General features: G+C 39.4%; 1 protein-coding gene and 1 pseudogene across 8 annotated transcripts in view; one reads left to right on the plus strand and one right to left on the minus strand.

Moving 5' to 3' along the window:
* SYTL5 (synaptotagmin like 5) overlaps positions 1–12,607 on the minus strand; it is a 290,114-nt gene that overhangs the window by 175,020 nt on the left and 102,487 nt on the right. For 6 of the 8 annotated variants that reach the window (XM_078065204.1, XM_078065207.1, XM_078065209.1 and 3 more), the window contains exon 2: positions 6,617–6,678. The exons of 1 other annotated variant lie outside the window; for it this stretch is intronic. The gene's annotated coding sequence lies outside the window, so the exon portion shown is untranslated. Of the gene's footprint in view, positions 1–1,148; positions 1,231–6,616; positions 6,679–12,607 lie in introns of all 8 variants that reach the window. One more of the 8 variants, XM_078065203.1, reaches the window with a different exon arrangement.
* Positions 6,469–8,425, plus strand: LOC118531910 (cytoskeleton-associated protein 2 pseudogene; annotated as a pseudogene).

Here is a 12,607-nt window from a genome sequence, read left to right on the forward strand (position 1 = left end):
GTTTTGCTGAAAGGGGAGAGCAACCGGATCGAGAAAATTTCCTATCCTAGAATACTATGTATTTAACAGATTTTGTACTCTAAGATGTCTGCCTGACTTCCAGATGATCTTCCAGACCTTCAGGTAGCCACTCGAGTCACCAGCTCTACAAGTGATCAAAGCAACGGGACCACCTCTTTCATGACCGCTGCGTTCAGGAGAATTAGGAGTCTATGGGCTCGGCATGATGGAAGATGTTGAGAAAGCATGGTGAGCAGACATCAGAGGAAACAAGGACACTACCCACAGAAAAGACAGAGCCGGGAACAGCACCAAGCTGGAGAAAAGTTACAGAATCTGTGAAATCATCCAAGGGCGGGAAAATATGTGTGGGGGTGAACACGTGAGAGTGAGAGCACATACACGAGCAGCATATGGGATGTACAAAAACATAGTTACAAAGAAATTCTAAATAGAAAGTATCAAAGATGATAAGCTAAGTTATTGCATATGCTGGCAAAACAGTCATAACATATGCCATCGTACAACGGAGCTCAGTGAGGTAAAACAAACAGCTCATTCTGCACATTAAAGCTGCATTTCCTTAACATACTAAATAAGTGTAAGAAAGTAGTTTCAACAAATACACTAAATGTGCCTCCAAGACACAAAGAGGTAGAAACATTATTTTATTCCCTAAACTTATTAAAAGACATCATCGAACTAGAATAAACTGAACGGCAACACAAAGCTAATTCCAAACCTCAGGCTGGCAGAGAATTTCAGAAAATCATAAGCACATGGAATATGATTTGGCAACAAAAAGACATTTTCTCATCGTCTCCCTTATCTGTTTCCCCAGTATTAGCTGCCCATATGTAAATGTGTGTGTGTGTGTGTGTGTACATACTCAGGGGTGTATAGATTTAAGGATTTCACTAGAGTCCATTTGAATGTCTTCATGCACTTAAGTCATGGGGTATAAATTATAACAGTCTGTGCTTAAGCTGTTGTCTAAACAACATATAAGCAACTCATTATAAAGCAAAAAAAAAAAAAAAAAAAACCTAAACCCTAAATTCCTGTGCTTAAAAGACACTTTAAGGAGGCTAAGATTTAAGGTATATTTTTAAATACATTATCATATACGAGTAATATTTGCTACTCACAATTTTGAATGCTGGAAAAAGATAACTCCTTTTTTCTCCAAGCACAGAGTTTGATATATTATACTGCAAAATGCACTTCTCCCTTAAATGAGGAAGATAGTATTGCTAATTAAAACAATCTATATTAAAGAGCAATTTTCAAAAACCTGATGCATCTTTCTAGTGTATATTCATATACAGTCAGTATGTCATCTCCTCGTGGTGTTTAAAAACATCACATTCATGTTGAAATTATTCCAGGGATTTCAGGCTTTGGCAATCTTTCTACTCAACTTATAACCACAGTGGATATTTAACCATATCAAGAACAGGACTGTTATTCAACAATGCTAATAAAACATGTGAGTTTTCTAACAAATGAAAGAAACTCAGAACAAAAGGACTGCTATCTCATATAGAGAGGTGTGAGAGGTTTTTGGCAAAGTGACAGTCCTTTTGCTGTGAATCTGATTTCTTTATGTCACGAGGATATATATTTGCTCGTGGAGACACTCATTTTTCAGTAGGATCTAGTGCAATGTTTCAATTTGTAGATTAAATTAAGTGCTAATAACAAGAAGATGCTTAGATTTCCCTCCTCAAGCCATCAAACTTACATAGCAGCCCAACAGCCAAAATGTCACTTCTGTATATATTCCTCTCTCTCTCTCCTCTCATTGTAAAATCTCGTATCAAACGGTGGAAGGAGTCATTCATTTCCTGACAAGCAAATCTCAACCCCCTAACACAGAAAAATACAAAAATCAAGAAAGGAGAGGTCACGCTAAAGACCCCTAAACACATTATTCCTACCTCAATCTGATGGTTAGAACATTTTGTAGACTCGCTTTTCTTTCAGACACACCAACTGTAGAACACTGGTCTACTTGACCCTCATGGAGTACTAGGAGCAGGAACTTGAAAAACCAGCCTCTCGTGTTCCCACAATCTATTTACACACCGAACACACCCAGGAGCACAGAGTAATGTTTATCTGTGGTGGACAGCTATTCCAAGAAGCAGGCAGTGTCTCCACTTTCAAAAAGGAGTCTCTGCTGATCAGCAGGGGAAAGGTAAGAGCTGTTTCATCCTCTTAAGCACATTTAGGAAGATTTTTGAAATGAAATACTTTTTAAATTAATGTTTTAAAGGTGATTCATTCTTTCAATATTCTGTTTCTTTTGATGTTCTATTCTCAAAGGATCTGAGAAAAACATATACTTAATGATAACAACTAACACATAAGTCCCAGGTGCAATTCCAAGTGCTTTACATCTATCATTTCCCATAAGTTCCAAAACTTATTAAGTAGGAACTATTACTATCCCCATATTACAGATGGGCAAACTGGATATTTTGCCCACAGTTACCCAATTAGTAAATGGTAGAGCTAGGAGTTAAATCCAGCACCACAGTCCACGTGTCTAACCGTGACACCACACTGTATACGTATGATTTTGTTATTTTCATTTTTCTGTATGTATGATTTTTAAAAGATAAGTGTAATAGGATGTGGCTGCTCAGCTGAACATTGGATAAAGAGTGAAATTTTCTTAATGCTTGTACTATACTACATCTTAAGTTGGAGTCAATAAAAATTCTGGAAGATTATTTCTCCAACATGATTATTCATTTATATGCTCATAGCAGGCTTCTTTTTAGCTGCAGTGGCCCTTTGGGGTCCCAGGGAATTGAGTAGAAGATGGGTCTAACTTTAAGTACCAAGAGAGTTATTACTTCCTATGTTCAAAGAGTCATATAGGAGAAGCCAATACAACACCATTAAAAAAAAAAAGTCTCAAGGGTATCTGTTCTGGTTTTTTGTTTTTTGTGCTTTGATTTCTTTTTTTTTTTTTTCTGATTGGGTAATTCCTATTGATCTGTCTTCAAGTTCACTGATTCTCTTTCTTCAGCCACCTGCAAGCTGATGTTGAGCCCAGGTAGTGTGTTTTTATTTTAGTCATTATAATTTTAAGTTCTAAAGGGTTTTTTTTTTTTTTACATTTAAAAAGCATTTTAATATGCAAGTGAGACAAACAGCAGGCAGATGTGCAGAAGCTGACATAGTTGCTTCTGGGGTGTAAAAACTGGGAAGCATATGGAAAAAGTGAGTCATTCCAATTCCCAGTTAGGTTCTAAAGCTTTTATTTGGTTATTTATAGTTCCCATTTACCTGCTGAAATTCCCTCCCTGTTCATTCATTAAGACTGTATGTCCTTTTATTCTTTGAACATATTCTCCTTTAGTTCTTTGACCACAGAATAATTGCTTTAAAGTCACTGTCTAAAAAGTCCAACAACTGGGCATCTTGGCTTCTTTTTTTTTTCTTGACTATACATCACATTTTCCTGTTTCTTTGCATGTTGAATAATTTTTATTGTACACCGGACAGTATGGATATGTTTAGAGATTCTGGGTTCTGCTATCTTCCTCTGAAGAGTGTTGATTTCTGTTCTAGTAGGCAGTGCAGTAGGTTTGGTTTTATGCTTTGTTAAGGTAGATATGTAGAAAACCTAAGGTCTTCCCCAAGCCTGGTTAAATTTAAGGTATCAGACTCCAAATTCTACTCTTATCCATATCTTATAAGGGTAGGTTTTATGATTTTTAAGGGTGGATCTATTATAGGTTTTACTTTAGGGCATGGTCTTTACCAGTAAGGCTTCTGGTGTCTCAGCTGGATGCCCAGTATATTAGTGAGGTATTATCCAGGTCTCTTCACTCTTATTGCTTGGAGCTCCAACATCCCCCAGCATGGGTCAACTGGTAATATCTCTGTCCTTTCTCAAATCTGTACCCTCTGGCCAGTCCTAGGTAGTGAAGCCCTGTGAACATGCAGCCCAGTTCTCAGCCAAAAGCTCTTGGAGAACCTCCAAATGGACTTTTGAAGACCTTCCTTTATATAGATCTTTCTTCTGTGATGCCTAGTCTTGAAAATCCCAGCTTCTTCAAATGGACTAAACTCTGATTCCTGCCTTCTCAGCCCAGCAGCTTCACTGTTGTTCTGCCTGAAATCCAGCAAAATATGCCAGTGGGAAGTTTTCCCCAGGCAGAGAACTGGAGGGATGGCTGAGCTACCTTGTGGGTTTCCTTTCTCTCTGAAATTACAGCACCGTGCTGCCGGCTGTACAATGCCCCCGAAACAGTCAGCTCATATATTTTGTCCAGTTTTATGGTCGTTTGTGGCAGAAGGGCTAGTCTGGTACCAGTTACTCCATCAGAGAGTGAAAGTATTCCAAGGGATGCATTTTTGACCAAATTTAAGTGTTATGAAAAACCTATTTGCTGCTGTCCAGTCTTACAAGCCTTGTGCAGTGTTAACCCATCTCAAAACATAATCCTATGAATCATGTGAAAGGAAGGTGGTGGGGGACGACTTCAGGGGAGATGGGATAAATTAGCTAGCTGCTGTATCCTTTATCTCCACCTAGTGTCTTAGTTTGGGTTCCCTTAGAAGCTGACGCTGATTTGAATGGATATAGTTTATTTGGGAGGTGTACTAGTTTCCTTTGGCTTCTGTAATAAATTACCACAATCTTGGTGGCTTAAAGCAACAGACATTCACTATCTTATGGTTCTGGAGGTCAGAAGTTTGACATCACTTTCACTGGGCTAAACTCTGGGTGTTGACAGGGTCACACACTCTCTATAGGCTCTAGGGGAGAATTTGTTTGCCTTTTCCAACACCTAAGGATGCATTCCTTGTCTGTGGCCCCTTCCACCATCTTCGAAGTCAAAAGCCTAGCATCTTGCTTCAGCGGTTACCACGCCTTCTTCTTCTGTACTGAATCTCCCTCTAGTTTCCTCTCATAATGACACTTGTGACTGCATTTAGGGCCCATCCATATAATCTGAGATATTCTCCCCATCTCAAAATCCTTCACTTAATCATATTTGTAAAATTTCTTGTGCCATGTAAGGTAACATTCACGATTTTATAGATTAAAACCTGGATATCCAGCCTACCAAAGTCTACCCTCTGGCCCCTAGAGATTCATGTCCATCCCACATTCAAAATACCCCATCAACCCCAAAAGTCTCAACCCATTAGAGTACCAACTCAAAGTCTAAAATCTCAGTACCTAAATCAGGTTTGGGTGAGATTCTGAAACAATCTATCTTGGGGCAAGTTTCCTCTCCATTTGTGGACTTGTGAAACTAGAAAACAAGTTATTTACTCTCAATCCAACCAGCAAGATCCATTAGGTTTCAGGGCCTGAAAATAGTCCTCTATGGTTTGAAGCTGCGCCCTTGGCCTGTGGCTCAACCCTTTGGGACAGAGCTTCCATCCTAGGGCATGTGGCTCTAAACTCTGGGCAATACTACTGAAAAGTATTCTTGTGTCTGTTCTTTGTATTTCTTTTTAAATGGGTATAGCATCTGCTGGTTCTCTCATGAGGTAACAAAAACCTTTTAACATGTTCATTTCATATTTGTATGAACGTCATGATTTGATCTTGTTCTGAAAATTATGTTCTAATCATCTTAGAGGTCAAATAGAAATTCCCAATACATTAACCTACCAGAGCTAGGTAAATTCCATTGCCAGAGAAGTGTACCTCATGCAGAGTTTAAGCCTAGGCATGTCTTTTCTTGGTGGTTCAGGTGAATCCAAAGCACCAATGCAATGATGTTGACTCTTTTTCTCTAGTTTTAATTTTCTGATCTACTATCTCAGTTGTTTTGTTTTGGATGCATTATAGCCCATAAAGTATTGCTGTTCTAAAGTAAAATGTCTTTTTATTCTGGAATCAGAATGAGGATGCTGAAATACAAAAGTGAGCATGGACAGAAAGCTGCAGAAAGGTCGCAAAAATAGAATTTGAAAAGGAACACAAATTTGTGCTAAATTTTTCCAAACTGGACTCAATTTTCACAAGTTTATTTATAAGATTCTCAACAAGAGATTGTAGTTACTTTAATATCAAACATTATATTGAATATTAACTCAATCTGACAATTTGATTTGCTTTCAGTAAGAAAGACTAAGTTTTGTTAGAGTATGGATCTGCTCTTACTAAGAGGTTGCAAAAGGTGACTCCTTAGCTGTATGAGTTTCTTATGACACCTCCAACAAAGTACTAAAACCTTCATGGCTTTAAAAACACATACATTTATTTGCTTACAGTTCTGGAAGTCAGAAGTTCAAAATCGGTTTCTCTGAACTACCTTCTTTGTAATCTACCCCAAAAAGCAGAGATTTTGTACTTCAAAAGAAAAACTTTCTACCATTTGCTCGGACTTCATCATGACCCTGATTATTCTCTTTAAAATAAAAGAAATAATGGGGCTTGCGCAGTCCGGGGCTGCTGGAGCCGAGTCGCACCCCCGTCGGGTAGCAGCCATGAGCACCCCAGCTGTGCCCCAGGACCTGCAGCTGCCCCCGAGCCAGAGGGCTCAGCCTGCGTTCAGAGAACAAAGAAGACAAAAACTCAAGGAACATATGTTAAAAAGAAAAACTTTTTTGGCATACAAACAGGAAAATCACATACCCAGTAGTAGAGACCAGAAAGTGATGAACTCTGAGGGCCAAGTCCACGAAGAGACAAAAGTTCTGAAATTTAAAACAAAAATGGCTGGTAAAGAAAATGTCAGTAGACCTCCTGGGAACAAAAATCATATAACAATGGAAAAAAACTGTATTCCTTTAAGACCTTCTAATGAATTAACCAGTTCAACAATAGCAGTTGACACACATAATTTTGAGAATAATAATCAAATGGGACAGTCCGTACCAATTAAAGATGACCCTCAAAGTCAACACATGACATTAAGCCAAGTGTTTCATCTTTAAAACAACAAGAAAAAGAAACAAATATCCATAGAAAAACCAAAGCAAGATGCTAACATGTCCAAGAAGCTTGTGCTTGGGTCTTACCGTGGCCAAATTGTTCAGTCTAAGATTAATTCATTTAGAAAGCCCCTACCAGTCAGAGATGAGAGTTCTGCAACAACGAAGAAGCCTTCAGCTGCTGTCCCTAAAGACCCAGAGCCTCCACCCGCGGACACTCACAGTGCAACAGTGAGAAGTGATAGAGCCCCAAACACGGTGACCGCCACTAAACTTGGGAACACTGCATCTCAGGACAGACAGCTGGTGCGGCCTCCTATCAGAAGTCACCGCGACAGTGCTCAGGACGCTGTGAAACGGGGCATCGGGCAAGCCACTGCCAATGTTACAATCCGGAAAGGGCCTCGGGAGAAAGAATTACTGCAACCAAACACGGTTTCATCTAGTGCCAAAACCAGTTCTCAGGCTGTAGAGAGAAAGAAGACCCTGTCAAGAAGCCTGACCTCTGAAACTGTAGCCAGGCCTGCTTCGTCTTCTAACACCAAACTGATACAGAAATCAAAAAGCATTGACCCTCACAGACACACTATAGCAAAAGCAACTCTTGATAGATCAGCTCAGCCCAAAGAAACAGCAGAAGAGAGAAAAGCTTGTCGGAGTGAGTGGAAAGCTGGTAAAAGAAGAGTGCTGAAAAGGCCTCCTAGCTCAGTGGTTACCCAGCCTGAGCCTGAAGGGCAAAACGAAAACTCAGTTGGGTCCTTTTGGACGACCATGGTAGAGGAAGATAAACAAAGATCATTTACTGAAAAAGTAAACAAGACATTTTCGGAATGCCTGAACCTGATTAATGAGGGGTGCCCAAAAGAAGAAATATTGGTCATACTGAATGACCTGATTAAAAATATTCCAGACGCCAAAAAACTTGTTAAATACTGGATATGCCTTGCACGTATTGAACCGCTCACAAGTCCTATTGAAAATATTATCACAATCTATGAGAAAGCTATCCTGGCAGGGGCTCAGCCTATTGAAGAGATGTGACATGCAAATGCAGATATTCTAACAATGAAGAGTCAAGAAAAAGTGAAATATGGAGAAAATATTGAGGCTTGTGCAACTAAGGACTACATCCAAGAAGTCGACAGTGAAGATATAGGTGTTAATCTAGAGTCAGGAAGACCAGAAATGGAAAAGAAACCTAGAAATGTGGTATTTCAAGATGGTAAAAAAGAGGAAGATGACAAAACAAAAGATCCAACCAATGATGTTAAAACCCCCAGTACAGAAACCAGAGGGAGTTGCTTAATTAAATATAATGTGTCTACTACACCATACCTACAAAGTGTAAAAAAGAAGATACAGTTTGACAACACAGATACTACATTTAAAGAGCTAAAGTTTCTAACACCAGTTAGACGTTCTTGACGTATTCAAGAGAAGACTTCTAAATTGCCAGATATGTTAAAAGACCATTATCCATGCGTGTCATCACTGGAGCAGTTAACAGAGTTAGGAGGTGAAACCGATGCTTTCGTATGCCCTCCGAATGCAGCGCTATGCCCCATGTACTCAGAGCCTGGAACAGCACAAGAGAAATAAAGTGATGATAAGGAACGGGGCTTCTGTTGTTCCTGGGGGCTTTTGTTTGCTTGTTGTAGCTTTGTATGTCTCTTAGGAGTTGGCCAAGTACCTAAGTATTCATGGCAGTGAGCTCTTCTACTGATATTCACGTTATAGCAGGAATTGCCTTCTGTGCAGCAGAAAGCTAATCCTACCTTGTCAATCTCAGCAGAGGAAGTTTCTAAGAAAGGTAAATTTTGTCAAGTAGTTTACTATGTTCCTTGAATATAAACAGGTTTGATCATAATGTTGGCTTGTTCACTTTTAATAGTCTTAAATTGTTAGTCATTAAATATAAGTCATTACTTATATTGCAGCAGACAGAATACTGACTTTTTTTTGCCTTTCCTTAATTTTGGATCAGTAGGAAAGTCAATAATTGTAATGTGATGACCCCTTTCAAAAGTGAAGACATGGAAGATTTAGCTTGCTTTTCCACCCAATTCTTGTTACCCAGGCTGCTGTGGTCTCTTGTGCTTTGGCTCTTCACTATCACTTTCCATCAATGCTAGTGAGTCTGTGGTCTCTGTTGGCTTCTTTTTTATTGTAGCTGAGGTCACCACAAACAATAATTCATCAAATGCCCCATTTCTAAGAGGAAATACTTTGTAGTAAAAAAGAAAAGGTGCCAAACGCAGTGGGTATTTGAAACTTTAAATCTGAGTTTCTTTCTTTAGTTCCTTTTGTAACTTGGCTGTCTAAAATGTTAAAACTTCAACTTTCCTCATTTCATTTGATATAGTTGTAGACTATTAGAATGGAATTAGAGAAGGAATATATAATGTCATTCTAATTTAGGTAGTATTTCTAAAATAACTAATATAAAATATAACTAATATAAAATATAATAAAACTTTACTGTTAGTCATGTCCCTTGAAACATGATAGTCATATACAGTAAACAGTTTCTTCTCCCCACACATTAAATATCACCCCTAAAATTGTTTTATAAGTCTCCAAACTAATACCTAAATACATCCTCTACCAATTCTACAGTTTCAAAGATTCGATAGTTTTAAAACTGTGTGTAATATAAATGTGCTTGAAAATCACCGTCTTATGTTCACTCATTCCATTTGTATAATAGCACCTATCTTTGTTCTGTTGTCTTATGCTCTAGAGAGGAGTTTTATTCTTTTATAAACTGTGTTCCTAATATTTATAAATAAATATATCTGTATAAAAAAATAAAATAAAAGAAATAATGGAAGTTACATAACTTTTGAACGGTTATTACATTACCACTTTAAGTAACAGGTAGCCAAGCTACAACCATTCATGTTCTGAAGCTTCCATAATCCTATCTTAAGTGCTCAAATGTCCTGGCAATTTTATTTTTTTCTTCCCCAAAATGAGTCCCAAATGAAAAATGAAATAAAATAATACTTCAAAGGATATTTTGCACTTAAATCTCTCCTTGAGATTTCCTGGAAGGCCCTGAAAGTCACAAAATTCTGTCACCTTGTAAAAAGAGAGGTGGTAGAATTATGAGGTTTATTTGACATACTACTGTTTATGAGTTGCCTGGGAAAAAAATCTCAAAAGAGGTGATCAACTTTCTCCAGGTTAAAGTTGAATAGGGATAACATTATTAACATAAATATTTTAGAAATTGTGGCATATGTAGGAAGTTCCTAGAGATTTGTCAGTATTCTCTCTGTCCACTGTTTCTACTTACTGGAGTCCTGCTGGTACTTTCCCTGATGATATTAAGGCAACAATACTACAGTGTTATCAGTATCATTTCAGTTATTTTTAAATGTTTGATTGTAATCTTACTATTTTAATTTGCAACTAGCATCTTCTAGGCCAGTGCTTTCAAACTGAGGATGTATATAAAACTTATCCCCAGAGAGTTTATTAAAATAAAGATGTTCAGAATCCGCTCCAGACTTTTTCCAAAATAGTCTTAATCATTAGGCTAGTAGACCTTTTGTCCAAAACTCATTTTTTTTAATTGGCTTTATTATCTTCTATTGCATACCACTGGAAAAAAAAAGTAATTTCACCTTCATTTGCATTATTCTTATGCCTCCCCACAAAAGTTTTCCCTTGTGAAAATTATCAGTAGTAAGTTAACCACAGTCATAAATGTCTGTCTCCTCTGGATAGTTTTTCGTTTAACTCTGATGGTTCCCCCAAGACCATACAATCAGCTCCGGGACAGGGATCTTGTTTTCAACAAAGAAGGACTGTCTGAGAATCCCCAGGAAGAGGACAGGTATTTCCAAGAACAGGCTCTTGAGTACAGGCTTCTGACGTCATCACACAACCACCTTTAAGACCACGTCAGTGGACAGACTCAGAATTTTGAGAACAAGTTAACTGAGAAGCAGAACTTTGCATGGTATTGTTCAACATAAGATACAGTGGAACAAGACCTATGTTTGCAAAGTATAAAGACAAAAAACTAATGATGTACTATATGATGGCTAATTGAACTTAAATAAAAAAGCCAAAAAAGTATGAAATCAGTCTTTTTATCCTAACCTATCAGATTTCCCAAATAAAACACAACTAAGTTGTTGATAGTGTTTTCCTAGATCCAAGAGACACTAAGATCAGTACTGAAGAGTTTAGCTTTTTCCCAGAGGAGAACATGAAACACTTTCCATCTCAAGGCCCATTTCTCAGGATATTGGAGAGGAAAGAACCTCAACAGGTAGGAGAGACAAGCTCTCCTTCTCACTGTGATGTTGGGTGAGCTGATTACCATCTTGGGGCCAAACTGGCCTCCGATATAAAAGGGCGACCCTAAAGAAAGTTCTGTCTCCCGTGCACCACTTACTGTTAGTACAGAACTTTTCTTAGGAAAAGCTCATAGACTGGTAATTGTACATATACCTCAAGCAGACCTTTAAAGTAATTTGGGCCAACCTCCACATTTTATGGCCATGGAAGATGATGTGCCCCCAAGTAAACTACACTTCTAGGAGACCAGAACCTGGTGAATCTCCATCTGCCCTTGCTGGGGAGAGGCCCGCTTGCCAACTCACATGAAGAGGGGAGTAAGAGCTGAACTTGGCTAAGGCTAGGAGGGCTGCATGGCTCTCTATAACAAAGCACCAAGGAACTAGAGAAGTTCACACAGGTAGCCAAGGCCTACCAGGACCACTGTCACAACCTGAGGGCCCGGTACAATGCCAGGAAGTACCTGGCCAAACAGAAGGAGAGGATGCTGGCAGAGAGAAAAGCTGCTAGAGAGGCCACAGCTGCCTGTGGTAGCTCCTTGAGCCCCCTCTGATGACTATCACTGTATTACTAAAATAGAGAGTAAGGAATTCTGGAAAAAAAATTTTGTGGGGTGGACATCTTGACAATGTTTCTGTAAATATTTGAAGGGGCAGTATGTGTCAAGACAGGTTTCTTGGATTTATAAAAACACATATTCTAACAAGCTCTAAATACAACCTCCATACTATTATTCTCGGGATACTTCTGTGAATTAGCTAAAAGCCAAGCCAGGTCTTTCTGCTTAGACAGTGGAAGGAGGCGGAGAGAGGGTGAGTCACCAGGCAGAGGGGAGCAGAGAGGAAACCAGGCCGAGGCCTGTCTGGTTCCCAGGTGTGTACCTCTGGCTTCTTCCTCTACGTGGCACTCTCCTGTCTCTCCACAGGGTTCAGAAAGCTGTGGTTTCACAGCCAGAGGCCCAGGCGTCCAGCCATCATGGGAGAGCCAGGCCCAGGGGCTACTTGGAGAAGCACCCCTAAGCATCTGGTCTACAGAAAGGGAGACATGCAGCTACTCATTAAGGGCACACTCTGTGCCGGGCACTGTGTTCTGCAGCAGCTAACAGGCACACATTAACTTAACCTTTGTGAAAATCCAAAGATGGAGGAACTCTTATTGTCCCCATTTCACACATGAGGAAAGTGCTGCTCAGAGAGAAGAGAGGACTGTCCAAGGTCACATGGCCAGAAAGTGGTGAACTGGGTTGGCCAGCCCAGCTCCTCTGATCCCATTGTTGAAGCCTCTGGGGCAACCTCTGAGCAGCCCTCTATGACAGGCCAGGGGGCGACAGAGGGGGGGCCCTTGAGCAGACGATGAACAGGAGAAAATGTTAAATGTTGAC

Source organism: Halichoerus grypus, chromosome X (assembly GCF_964656455.1).
Source record: "Halichoerus grypus chromosome X, mHalGry1.hap1.1, whole genome shotgun sequence".
Classification (NCBI taxonomy): Eukaryota; Metazoa; Chordata; class Mammalia; order Carnivora; family Phocidae; genus Halichoerus; species Halichoerus grypus.